This window comes from Manihot esculenta, chromosome 10, assembly GCF_001659605.2.
Source record: "Manihot esculenta cultivar AM560-2 chromosome 10, M.esculenta_v8, whole genome shotgun sequence".
In the NCBI taxonomy this organism is placed as follows: Eukaryota; Viridiplantae; Streptophyta; class Magnoliopsida; order Malpighiales; family Euphorbiaceae; genus Manihot; species Manihot esculenta.
The window spans coordinates 21,045,546-21,059,776 of record NC_035170.2 but is presented as its reverse complement, the minus strand read 5'-3'; positions in this window follow the sequence as shown (position 1 = coordinate 21,059,776).

Here is a 14,231-nt window from a genome sequence, read left to right as displayed (position 1 = left end):
TTTGTCTACCAAGTCTCGCCCCTACTCTGACTACTACCTCTCTCTATGCAGGCGCCATCCTGTAGGGAAGGAAAGAAATGGTTCTGGATCCAGACACTGCTCCTACTCCAACTCTAACCCCCTGACAGGTGGTAAACCTGACAACTCGCCTGGAAAGACATCTAAGAGCTCTCTCTAACAACTGGCACTGAGGCTGGTTCCCTGACCCGACTGCTAAACTCCCAAACAAGAGCTAGAACCCTCTGACAACCCCTCCTACGCACCCTACGAACCTGACAGGTTGACATCAAACCTCTAGGCATCCCTACTGTGTTCCCTCAGAAGACTACCTCTGATCCATCCCATCCTCTGAACCTGACTACCTTGTCTCTGCAGACCAAGATAGCACTACGAGCAGAAATCAATCCAACCCTAAACGGACGTCCAGACAGTCAAGTCTAGGATCTCAAAGTCGGGTGGAAGGCATCTACCCTCAACTATTACAGAACTGAACCGGCAGACTGGCTCTGCCACAGATGGATCACACTCGGGTCCACTAACCCAAAGAGAACACTCTAGCCTAGAAGCTATCAACTCAACCTCTCAACGGCTCCTAGAGCAACTAAAGAAAGAGAAACTCCAGAGTTCACAAAACATACACATCAGAACATTCAAAAGTGAGCGTACCTGGCATCACTGTGTTCGATGTGTCTGCCTCTTGCTAAGCTTGGGTGAAGATCCGAGCTGGAGCTGACGGACCTTCTCCACGGGAACCTGAGGAATGAGGGACTGACCCTCTCCCTCTGCCTCGACCACTAACTTGAACCATGGCTGGAGCTGCTTACTGAGCCGCTCTACCTGGAGTTGTCCACTGGGATTGAGCCACCCAGGGCGCAGTAGGACACTCACGTGCTATGTGCCCCTCCTGCCTGCATCTGAAACATGCCGTTGTCCCCACCAGACAGACTCCCTTATGCGGTCTACCGCACCTCAAGCATTTCGAACTGCCTGAGCCAGAGCTTGAGCCACCAAAACCCAGACTAGCCTTCAAATTCTTCCAAAACTTCTTCTTCTTCCCCCTCAGGGTTCTGCCCCACTTCTTACTCTTCGTGGAGGCTGTACTCAGAGTGGAGGGATCAATCCCTCCAGAACATGAAATTCTGGAATCCTGAGTCTGAGCATCCTCCTGAGAATCTCCCATACCTTCCTCTGGAACTCTGACTCCCAAACTGACATCCCTTCTCTGAACCTCCAACTCTACTTCCCTCACACTAGCTGACATCCTTCTTGGAGCCATTCCTTCTCTGCTTACATCAAAAGACCTTCCAGGGTCCCTTGATGTTCCCCATTTGCTGACTCCCCACGACTGCGCTCTTGGCAGAGCAGGGGGAAAGGTGTCCACACCTTCCCTCTCAGATGGAACTCCAGTCGATTCCACAGATCGACGAGTACCTCGCATTCTGGCTCCTCTGAAGAACAACACACAAGCATACAATCAATCATTAGCATCATACGGTTCATATGAAAACACATGAACCTGCAACACATACATAGCATATCATACATAACATATCATACATAACATTAATGCCCATGCATAAAATCATGGCATTGCACATCATCATCAAACAAGACAGGACTCCACATCCTATCCTAGTGGACATGATTTTACTTATTGTGCTTGCCCTTCTATGACCTCTAAACCAACCTCGTTTCGATGTGGGATATCTCTAATCCTTGAGCATCTTTGCTCAACACACCGTACTGATGAGGCCCAAAGCTCTGATACCACTCTATAACGACCCGGGAACCGGTACCCCTATGTAACGGCCCGAACCGCCACCGGCGCTAGGATCCAGATCGGCTTAAGGCCGCCGGGACCCGAAGCAAGCCAAACATACATCCTATCACTTGGCCAAATCCCATACATGATCAAACTTTAACATAAAAACTGTAACATAAGATGTATAGACCGAGCTTGACCTGTATGCGACATAACTGGAAACATAAAGAAACCCCCTACTAGAGCCCTCATCAAAACTCTAGCTGGGTCAACATAACATACATCAAGCTGGGATCACATCCAAAGAACTAGAACCTAACCTGTGCATGCATCAAACCACAAACATAAGACCCCCACTAGGGTCCTCGACAATTACCATAGCGTGGTCAACAAAACATGCTACAAGTTTAGTTCAACACAACTCAACATTAAAACTTTACATACATCATGAACTAAAAAGGGACTAACCAAGTCTTAGGGCCAAGCACAGTACTAATACATAAACAAATTTTTACTTACATTACAATTCATTATATCAATTTACATTACATGTCCACACTAACACTAATCTAAGCTATTACATAAGCAAAACCTTAACTCTTGAGACTTCCCGGTCGACCTCATACCTGCGACACTGGGGTTAGGGGAAAGGGGTGAGCTAAAAAAGCCCAGTGAGTAGAAACAAAGAAAACACTTCATTAATTATATGCTTTCATGAAATGCGTCACAGCACAAACATTTCACATAACGGATGGGCATGACCACCAAAACTCCCTCTATCTGTAACATAACATGGTGCCCGGCCCTTCGGGCTCCTCAGGACTTCATTATGCCCGGCCCTTCGGGCTCCTCGGGACTTCATTATGCCCGGCCCTCAAGGGGCTCCTCAGGACTTCATTAACATACATAGCTAGGGCTATTGGGATCGCCTTGGTCCATTCACATCAACAGTAAATAATGCAATGCGTCATATACGTGTAACTAGTGCAATCAACCTATTACATATAAACATGATGCATGAACATGCTTTAGGCATTTGATTTCATAAAATAAAGATTAAATTTAGTTCTACTCACCTCTGGCAGACGCTGAACTGACTCTGCAACTACTAACACTGATGGCCTCCTCGGTTCCTTGGGTCTGATCCTACACAGGTGGACTCGAATGAGGTGCCAAACACATTCTAACAACTCAAAAACAACTACCCAAAAACCCCTCTAAACATTACTTAAACATGCATAGAAAACAACTATGAAAAGGCTGGACAGGGCACTTTCAGCGGCACCTTCGGCGGCCGAACCCTTCCTCCAGAGACGAAACTCGGGCACTTTCGGCGGCACCTTCGGCGGCCGAAAGTCCCACTCTAGAGACGAAAGTCAGGCACTTTCGGCGACCGAATCCTTCCTTCGGCGGCCGAAAGTTTGCTTTCAAGCCAAAACTCAACTTTCGGGGGCAAGGTTAGGCGGCCAATCCATGCATCCATAGGCAGGTTCGGCGGCCGAAACTACCTTCGGCGGCCGAACCTGAGTTCTTCCCAGAAGGGCAGAACTCAGCTTCTCATGCATTCAAGCCTCCCAAACCTTCCAAACACCCCAAAATAAGCACCTAACCTCCTAAAGACATGCATTAACCTTAACCATGCACAAAGGAGCTTAAACAAGCTTAAACTCCAACAAAGAACATCATAAAAGCATACATAAAGAGCTTATGACCCACATAAGCCAAAACCATCAAAACTAGCTTAAACCTCACTTGCTCTTTCCCAATCATGCATACACTCTTCCACATGCATAAACTAGCTTAAACCTTCAACATAACTTCACATAAACATACATAAACAAGCATAAGCATACATTGGGCATAAAACCCACATAAACTTAAACATGCATATCTACCCATTAAAACCTCTTAAAACTACTTAAAACTTCATGAAACATAAAGGAAAGCATAGATCCACACTTACCTTTTGGAGATCGAGGGTTTGTGTGAGCTCTAACTTGGAGATGGGAGAAACCAACTCCTTGGGTCTCCAAGTTCCCAAAACTCGATCTAAGCTTGAAAACTCTTCAAAACAGCCATAAGACTCATGAAAACATGAAGGAGATGAAGAAAAAATGAAAATGACCAAAGGAGGACAAAAACTCACCTGAGCTCCAGAATGGGGAGAAAACTCGCCCATTTCCGATCTGAGGGCTCTTTATAGGTGGCCTGGTCGAAGACCTTCGGCAGCCTAACGTGCCCCCTAAACTCATGCATGTTCGGCGGCCGAACTTGAGGTTCGACGGCCGAACTTTGGCTCGTTCAAACAAGACTTTCGGAGGCCAAAAGCGCTCCCAAAACCTTTCCATGTTCGGCGGCCGAACTTCACTTTCGGCTGCCGAACCTGGCAAATGCCTCCTTGGTCTTTTCTTTTTCAAAACTCAATTCTTTTTCATTTAAAACCATGAAATCAGTAAAAACCTTTTAGAAAACACATTTTACCCCTCTAGAAGCCTCTGGCATCTTCAGAATTCTAGATTCCAACGGAGATTCCGCCGGAAGGTAGGGATTCCGATGCCGGAATCTAGCCGGGTATTACACAAATAAACTTACTTCTAGTTTTTCTGATGTGTATGCTCTTATGGAACCTGGTGCCTCTCATTCTTTTGTTTCTCTGAGAGCCATAGATTGTAATACCCGGCTAGAATCCGGCATCGGGATTCCTGCCTTCCGGCGGAATCTAGGGTGTTGGATCTCTCTAGAAGGGTAGAATGTGTTTTCTAAAATGTTTTCACATGATTTCATGGTTTTAAATGAAAATGAATTGAGTTTTGAAGAGAAAAGGCCAAGGAGGAAGAACCCAGGTTCGGCCGCCGAAGGTGATGTTCGGCCGCCGAACATGAGATGGTTTCGGATGGACTTTTGGCTTCCGAAAGTTGAGTTGGGCAGAAACCAGGTTCGGCTGCCGAACCTCAAGTTCGGCCGCCGAACATGGGGGACTTTAGGGTGCTGGTTTGGCCGCCGAATGTGGCTCAGCCGGTCGCCTATAAAAGGCCCCAGACCGAAAATGGGCGAGTTTTCTCCCCATTCTCGTGCCCAGGTGAGTTCATGTCCTCCCTTGGTCGATTTCACGTTTTCCTTCAATCTTCTATGGTTTTTATGAGTTTCATTCTTGGTTTTGAAGAGTTTTAAGCTTGGATCAAGGATTTGGAGCTTGGAGACCCCGGAGCTAGTTTCCTCCACATCTCCAAGGTTCGGGTCACACCAACCCTCGATCTCCAAGAGGTAAGTGTAGATCCTTGCTTCCCTAGTATTTTTATAAAGTTTTATGAAGGTTTTAATGGTAGAGTATGGGTAGAGATGCATGTTAGGAGTTATGTGGGTTTTATGCCCAATGTATGTCAATGTATGATTATATGTGTTTATGTGATGATATGTTGTTAGTTTATGCTCCTTTATTCATGTGGGAGTGAGTATGCATGTTCGGGAGAGAGTATGTAAGGATTTGGGTGTATTGAGCTTGGTTTTTGGCTTGGCAGAATCGGACCTGTCGTCCATAGGGGACCAGGTTCGGCCGCCGAAAGGAGTTTCGGCCGCCGAACCTGCATGGGAGGCAGTCTTTCGGCTGCCGAACGTGCCCCCGAAGGAGGGACTTTCGTTTCTGTCCAGAGGTTTCGGCCGCCGAACCTGCCGCCGAACCTACCCGAGTTTCGTCTCTGGAAGGGACTTTCGGCCGCCGAAGGTGCCGCCGAAAGTGCCCTGTCCAGCCGTTTCTTGGGTGTTTCCTATGCATGATTAAGTGATGTTTAGAGGGGTTTTAGGGGGTATGCTTATGAGTTGTTAGAGTGTGTTTGGCACCTCATGTGAGTCCATCTATGTAGGATCGGACCTGAGACATCGAAGTGTCTAGCTTCAGTGCTAGTTGGCCAGTAGAGTTAGCTGAGCAGTGGCTTCAGGTGAGTAGAACTAACTAAATCTTTTATTTTAAGAAATCAAATGCCTAAAGCATATGCATGCATCATGATTATATGTAATAGGATGATTGCACTAGTTTCACGAATATGACGCATTGCATAAATTGTTGTGTATATGATGTGATGGGTGGACCAAGGCGACCTCAATAGCCCACAAGTCTGTCAATAAGTCCTTGTCAGTCGGGCAAGTACATGTAGGAAAGCCCTATGAGAGCTCCTTCGGGGCCAAGTTTTGACAGAGGGAATGTTGGGGTCATGTCTAACCCTGAGGGGAAGGACGTTTCGAGAACCCTCTAAAATCACCCGCAAGAGGAAGAGATTGCTAGCGTGAACTCAAGCGGGGAAGAAATGTTTGATGTGTATTCGTTGTGATATGACGCATTTCATGAAAGCATGAAATAAAAGAAAGCATAAAATAAAATGAAATAAAAAAATAAAATAAATAATGAATAATAATACACCTAAAAATGGAGGAATTAAATCAAATGTTTTCTCTGTTTCTACTCACTGGGCTCTTGTAGCTCACCCCATTCCCTTAACCCCAGTTTTGCAGGGCCAGAGTAAGTAAGCCAGAGTAAGTCAGATAGAGCTATGGGAAAGAAGAGGTTCAAGCATGGGTTGCCATGTTTGGTTGTAATAGCTTAGTTGTATTTTTGTTATGTATAAGAGATGCTTGTATGTATATGTTTATGGGGATAGTGATAGTTATGTAAGAAAGTTGTTAAAGAGATGATATGTTATGTAATGCTATGTATGTTTTGTATGTTTGTTTAGCTTAGTGGTGGACATGATGATAATGATGATATATGGACATGATAGATGGACTTGATGTATGGTCCTTATGTATATAAAGAATATGATGAATGGAAAGAGTAATGAGTATGTTATAAGAGATAGAGCCAAACTAAGAAAAGTATGTGAGATGGATAGTATAGAGTTGTGTTTTGCCTAGTGTTGGTAAATCCCTTGGTTTTGCATGATCAATATGAAAGTTAAAGAAATGTTTTAAGAATGTTTTCAAGTTATATGAAATGTTTTAATGGTTTGAAGTATGTATGGCCGTGAGGGAAGAAAGGGTCTCAATCCCTTGACCCAAAGCGGATATGTTTTTACAGCTAGCTTGATGACTCATCTAGTATGAAGTTCTATGTTTCTATACATAGGTCAAGCTGAAATAAAGAAAAGTTTAAAGACTTTCTGAAAAAGCTTAAGTTTTTATGAAAATGCTGATCATGTATGGGATTATACCTAGAGTTCAGGATGTCTAGAGGCTTACTACGGGTCCCGGCGGCCTTAAGCCGATCTGGATCCTAGTGCCGAGCAGTTTGGGGCCGTTACAAGAGGTGTACCGGTTTCCGGGCTGTTACAGATATTAGGTCGCCTCCCCCACTACTCGAACCTTTTTATGTAACAGCCCGGCCCGTACGCACAGCACTGTTACCGCTCACAGCCCGTGACCTACCTCTGGGCCCAGCCACTGTGAGCAGCTCTTAACATCCCTTCACCCTCACGGGTTCCGGGCAGGATTTATCCCTCGGGGGAGCCATTACGGCCCGCCCTAGCCCGAGTGGATTTGGCCCAATTCCTTCCTCTGGGAATTAGGTCGCCTCCCCCACTACTCGAACCCTTGACCTCCCACTTTAAGGGAATAGTCTGGTGAGAGTGAGTACCAATTGTTCCGAACAATTGGTACTCACTCTCACCAGACTATTCCCTTAAAGTGGGAGGTCAAGGGTTCGAGTAGTGGGGGAGGCGACCTAATTCCCAGAGGAAGGAATTGGGCCAAATCCACTCGGGCTAGGGCGGGCCGTAATGGCTCCCCCGAGGGAACAATTGGTACTCACTCTCACCAGACTATTCCCTTAAAGTGGGAGGTCAAGGGTTCGAGTAGTGGGGGAGGCGACCTAATTCCCAGAGGAAGGAATTGGGCCAAATCCACTCGGGCTAGGGCGGGCCGTAATGGCTCCCCCGAGGGACAAATCCTGCCCGGAACCCGTGAGGGTGAAGGGATGTTAAGAGCTGCTCACAGTGGCTGGGCCCAGAGGTAGGTCACGGGCTGTGAGCGGTAACAGTGCCGTGCGTACGGGCCGGGCTGTTACATAGATAGTTTGAGTTTGATAGCTTCTACGATAGAGTGTCCTCTTTGGGTCAGTGGACCCAAGTGTGATACTTCTATAATAGAGTCAGTTTATCGATTCAGTCCAGTTATAATTGAGGAAAAATGCTTTCAATCGACCTTGTGGTTCTAGATTTGACTGATTTTGACATTATTCTAGGGATGGATTGTCTCTCTACTCATAGTGCTATCTTGGATAACAAAGACAAGGTAGTTAGGTTCAGAGAATAAGATGGATCGGAGGTTTTCTTTTAAGGGGACAAGTTATGTATGCTTAGAGTTTTAATGTCTGCCTTGCATGCTCATAGGTTGCTTAGAAGGGGTTGTTAGGAGTTTCTTGCTCATTTCAAAGAGTCTGCTGGTCAGGTCAAGGAACCAGCTTCAGTGCCCGTGGTTAGAGAGTTTCTCGATATTTTTTCAAATGATTTGCTAGGTTTACCACCTAATAGGGAGATAGAGTGATAAGAATTAGCAAGCACAATCAAACCGGAATCAAGGGAGTAAGGATCCATTTGTGCTTCCTAGTAGGCTAGTGACAAGGAGCAAAACTAAGTTTGAAGTAGATATGAACTTACACATTCAAGAACAAGTAACACAAGAATTGACTGAGCTTGCTATTGGCAAATGTCTCATGGAGCTTGAAGACACATCTGAGCTACTCGCCTTGCTTGAGGTGTGTAATAGAGATGGCACTACCTAATTTATTCAGCATTGTTATGATGGGCTTGCTATGTTTTATTATTTAAACATTTATTTTATTTTGGCTTTGTTTGGACTTATATTCTGGCCATATTTTATTTTTGAAGTTTTAGAGTGTTAGGCCATGTCTTGTGCTTATATTTTAATACTTACGAGTTTGAAGTGTTATTTGTGATATTGGGCTTGGGCTTGCTACGTTTTATTATTTAAATATTTGCTTTATTTTGCTTTTGTTTGGACTTGTATTTTGGGCATATTTTATTTTTGAAGTTTTAGAGTGTTAGGCCATATCTTGGCCTTATGTTTTAATACTTATGAGTTTGATGTGTTATTTTAGTATGTGATTGGGCTTGAGCTTGCTATATTTTATTATTTAAATACTTACTTTATTTTAGTTTTGTTTGACCTTGTATTTTGGTCATATTTTATTTTTAAAATTTTAGAGTGTTAGGCCATGTCTTGGGTTTATGTTTTAATACTTATGAGTTTGATGTGTTATTTTAGTGTGTGATTGGGGTTGGGCCTTATGTGTGTTTCGGTCAGACCTAAGAAGAGTGTTTTAGGGTTTTATTTGTTTTCTCCTTACTATATAAGGACAAGAAACACTTGTAAGAGAGAATTTTTAAATTAAAATTTTCATAATCTTCTTCATGCCTTTGGCATGTACTACTTTAAGTGAGAGTAAGGATTTGCTTTCATCCATTGCATCAAATAACTTATCAACTATTCGTTGTGGCGTTTGTCGGATTCTCATCTAAATCCTTCGATCATTTGTGTTTCAGCTTCTCTAAGTATAGTGTAACAGCCCGGCCCCGTACGACCGGCCCTGTTACCGCTCACAGCCCGTGACCTTCCTCTGGGCCCAGCCACTGTGAGCAGCTCTTAACATCCCTTCACCCTCACGGGTTCCAGGCAGGATTTGTCCCCTTGGGTTCTCGTCAAACGCATCCTTCCCCAAGTGGATTTGGCCCAAATTTCCCTTAGGAAATTAGGTCGCCTCCCCCACTGCTCGAACCCTTGACCTCCCACTTTAAGGGAATAGTCTGGCGAGAGTGAGTACCAGTTGTTCCACATAACGACCCGGAAATCCGACCCGTTACCGGCGCTAGGATCCAGATTGGCTTAAGGCCGCCGGGACCCGTAGCAAGCCTACATACCTCCTGTACACCTGTGGAATCCCATACATAACATCATATAGACATGATCTGTAAAAAATTTTCTTTTCTCTTATCCAAGCAAAACCTGTGCATGCACAAAATCATACATAAACCCCACACTGGAGTCCTCATCAAATACTCCAATGGGGTATCATCATCATACATAACAGCTTGGATAATCATGGTCATTAACATCATTACTCATTAAACACTCTGTACATAATGGGGATTCACACACCTCTAGGTCAAGCACTACTATAATCCTCGTTACATCATCAAATCATTCGTTACATTACATGGTCATAAATACTCATTACATCATGTTCATGTCCACTACTATCTATTACAACATACATGACTTAACTTCACTCTAGCCGACTTCCCGATCTATCCTGTACCTGCAACTCTGGGGATAAAGGGAGTGGGGTGAGCTACTAGAGCCCAGTGAGCAGAATAATAAAACATCAATTTAAATCATGCTTTCATGTATGCGCCATAACACAAACATTTCACAACAAGGATGAACTTGTCACCATTTAGCCCCTATCTTTCTTACTTATACATGCCGGGGGCGTAGAGCCGTAGCAGGCACACCCGGACTTCCATAATCAGTCATAGTGCCAGGGGCGTAGAGCCGTAGCAGGCACACCTGGACTCACATAGGCTATCATGACATAAAAGGGCTAATGGATCATTCAACATTCATCCACATCAACAACAAAGTATGCAATGCAACATATTCGTGAATTCTAATGCAATCAACCTGATATATCTCATGGCATTCATGATGCGTGAATCATGCTAAAACATTTCATTAATTTGCTTTAAAACTTAAAGTTTATTCCACTCACCTCTGGCTAGCTCTGAAGAGACTCTGAAGCAGCTGGCTCACTGCTGGGGGTCTCGGTTCCTCGGGTCCGAACCTACACAGGTGGACTCAAATGAGGGACCAAACATACCTGAATATGACTCTAAAATACTCCCCAAAAACCCCCTAAAACATCCTGAAAACATCACATGAAAACATGCAAGAAATGGCTGAACAGGGCACTTTCGGCGGCAGGTTCGGCGGCCGAAAGTCCCTGTGCAGCCGAAAGTCATGCAGGTTCGGCGGCACTTTCGGCGGCCGAACCTCCCAGACAGAGACGAAACTTGAGTTTCGGGGGCAGGCTTCGGCAGCCGAAACTGCCTCCACAAGGGGGTTCGGCGGCCGAAAGTCACTTCGGCGGCCGAACCTGAGTTTCTGCCGAAGGGCAGAAACTTGGCTTCCCTGTGTCCACAGCCTCCAAAACACCTCAAAACATGCATAAACTTGTTTCTACACATGCATACACATCATACATCACACCTAGGGGTCTCAAACTATAATATACCCCAACTACAACACTTCAAACAACACATTTCCAACATACATTGTTCAAATCGCAACATAAACCCATAAACCTAACAACAAGCCTAAACATGCATTCTACCCCATCAACTTGCATAAAACTTTCATAAAACATAAAAGAAGTATAGATCGAAGCTTACCTCTTGAAGATCGAGAGGAAGAACGACCCTAGCTCGGAAAATGGAGGGATTTAGCTCCAAGACTTCCAAGCTCCAAAACTTGTTTCAAAAGCTTAAATCTTCAAAACCAAGGGAAAACAAGTGAAAATCTTGAAAGATTTAGAGGAAGAACATCAAAAATGGGTGAGAGGCGGCGGAAAGCTCACCTTGGCCGAAAATGGGGAAAAACTCGCCCGTTTTCGGCTAAGGGACCCTTTTATAGTGGCTGGCCAGACCACGTTCGGGGGCCGAAAGTGCCTCCGCATGCATGCAAGGTTCGGCGGCCGAACATGAGGTTCGGCGGCCGAACCTGGACTTCCCTCACTCATGCTTTCGGGGGCCTAACGTGCCTCCAAAACACATGCATGTTCGGCGGCCGAACTTGACTTTCGGCGGCCGAACCTGGGTTTTCCTCCAAAGACTTTTCATGTAAAAACTCATTTAATTTCTTACTTAGAAACATGAAATACATGAAAACATTTCATAAATTCATAGTTTTACCCTTCTAGAGGTTTCCGACATCCGAGGTCCCACCGGACGGTAAGGATTCCGATACCGGAGTCTAGCCGGGTATTACATTCTCCCCCCCTTAAGAACATTCGTCCCCGAATGTTCCTCAACTAACATACAAAGCATGGCGTCAATCATAACATAGAACATAGCATACAATATATCATACATGCAACTCATAGAACAAGTAACACTCACCTCAAAACAGATGGGGGTATTGCTGGAGCATGGACTCCCGTGTCTCCCAGGTGCATTCTTCAATATTGTGGTGGTTCCAAAGGACTTTCACCATCGGGATTTCCTTGTTCCTCAGCTTTCTGATCTGAGTGTCTAGGATCCGCACTGGCTGCTCTACATAGGTGAGATCCTCTTGGATCTCTACATCAGGCTCACTAAGAACCTTTCCAGGATCCGACACGTACTTCCGTAACAGAGAAACATGGAAAACTGGATGGATTCTCTCCATCGAAGCAGGCAAGTCTAGCTTGTACGATACATTACCGACCCTCTGGAGCACCTCGAAAGGACCGATATACCGTGGAGCTAACTTACCCTTTTTCCCGAACCGAACCACTCCTTTCATAGGAGACACCTTGAGCAAGACCAAATCCCCCTCCTGAAACTCTAGCTGTCTTCTGCGGATATCTGCATAACTCTTCTGCCGACTAGCAGCAGTCTTGATCCTCTCTCTGATTATGGGTACCACCCTGCTGGTAAGCTCTACTAACTCCGGACCCGCAAGAGTCCTCTCTCCTACTTCCTCCCAGCAGATAGGTGATCTGCACTTCCTCCCATACAAAGCTTCATATGGAGCCATCCCTATGCTAGCATGATAGCTGTTATTGTAGGCAAACTCCACCAAAGGTAGATGCTGCCTCCAAGAACCGCCAAAATCTAGCACACACATTCTGAGCATATCCTCTATTGTCTGGATGGTCCTCTCTGACTGTCCGTCTGTCTGTGGGTGGAAGGCAGTACTGAAGTCTAATCTGGTACCCATAGCGTTCTGCAGACTCCGCCAAAACCTGGAGGTGAACTGGGGCCCTCTATCTGACACTATAGATACCGGGACCCCATGCAGTCTGACAATCTCATCTACGTACACCTGCGCCAACTTGTCCACAGAGTAACCACTCCTGACAGGGATGAAGTGAGCAGATTTGGTGAGTCTGTCCACAATCACCCATATGGAGTCCAATCTGTTGGACGTCGCCGGTAACCCCACTACGAAATCCATAGCTATGTTCTCCCATTTCCATTCTGGAATCGGTAGTGGATTCAACATTCCAGCCGGCTTCTGGTGCTCTAGTTTCACCCTCTGACACACATCGCAGGCTGACACGAACAGTGCCACGTCCTTCTTCATAGCTGGCCACCAATACACTCTCCTCAGATCCTGATACATCTTGGTGGCTCCAGGGTGAACACTATACCTGGTATTATGGGCTTCCCCCATAATATCTCCCTTCAGACCAATGTCATCTGGCACACATAATCTGTTCCCGTAGCGGAGGATCCCCTTACCATCAAACCTGAACTCATTATTCTGGCCTGACTGAACCGTTCTGGCTATCCTGACCAACTCTGGGTCCTCATGCTGTTTCTGAGCTACCTGCTCCAGAAACACGGGTGCCACTCTCATCTGAGCCACTAAGGCACCTGTGCCAGACAACTCCAACTGTAATCCCTCACTCATAAGTCTGTGGAACTCCTTCACCACCGGCCTCCTCTCTGCTGAAATGTGGGATGGACTGCCGAGTGATTTCCGGCTTAAGGCGTCTGCCACAACATTCGCCTTACCCGGATGGTACTGAATCTTGCAATCATAGTCACTCAACAGCTCTACCCATCTCCTCTGCCTCATGTTCAGTTCTCTCTGACTCAGGATGTACTGCAGGCTCTTATGATCTGTGAAGATCTCACACTTTACCCCATAAAGGTAATGCCTCCACATCTTGAGTGCAAAGATCACTGCTGCCATCTCTAGGTCATGTGTGGGGTAATTCAGCTCATGCTTCTTCAGCTGTCTAGAAGCATAAGCGATCGCCCTCTCATTTTGCATTAGCACACAACCCAGTCCCACACGGGACGCATCACAATATACTGAGAAGTCATCATCACTTTTTGGCAGAGCTAACACCGGTGCTGAAGTCAACCTCCTCTTAAGCTCCTCAAAGCTTTCCTCACACTGATCGGTCCATAAGAACTTCTGATTTTTCTTTGTCAATTTGGTCATAGGAGCAGCAATCTTTGAGAAGTCCTGAACGAACCTCCTGTAGTAACCTGCTAAACCCAGAAAACTCTTGATCTCGGTCACTGTGGTGGGTCTAGGCCAGTTAGCTACAGCCTCTACCTTCTTGGGGTCTACTTCAATACCCTGTTCTGACACAATGTGCCCCAAGAATGATATGCTCCTAAGCCAAAATTCACACTTGGAGAACTTGGCATACAAGTCATGCTCTCTCAAGGTCTGCAAAACTGTCCTC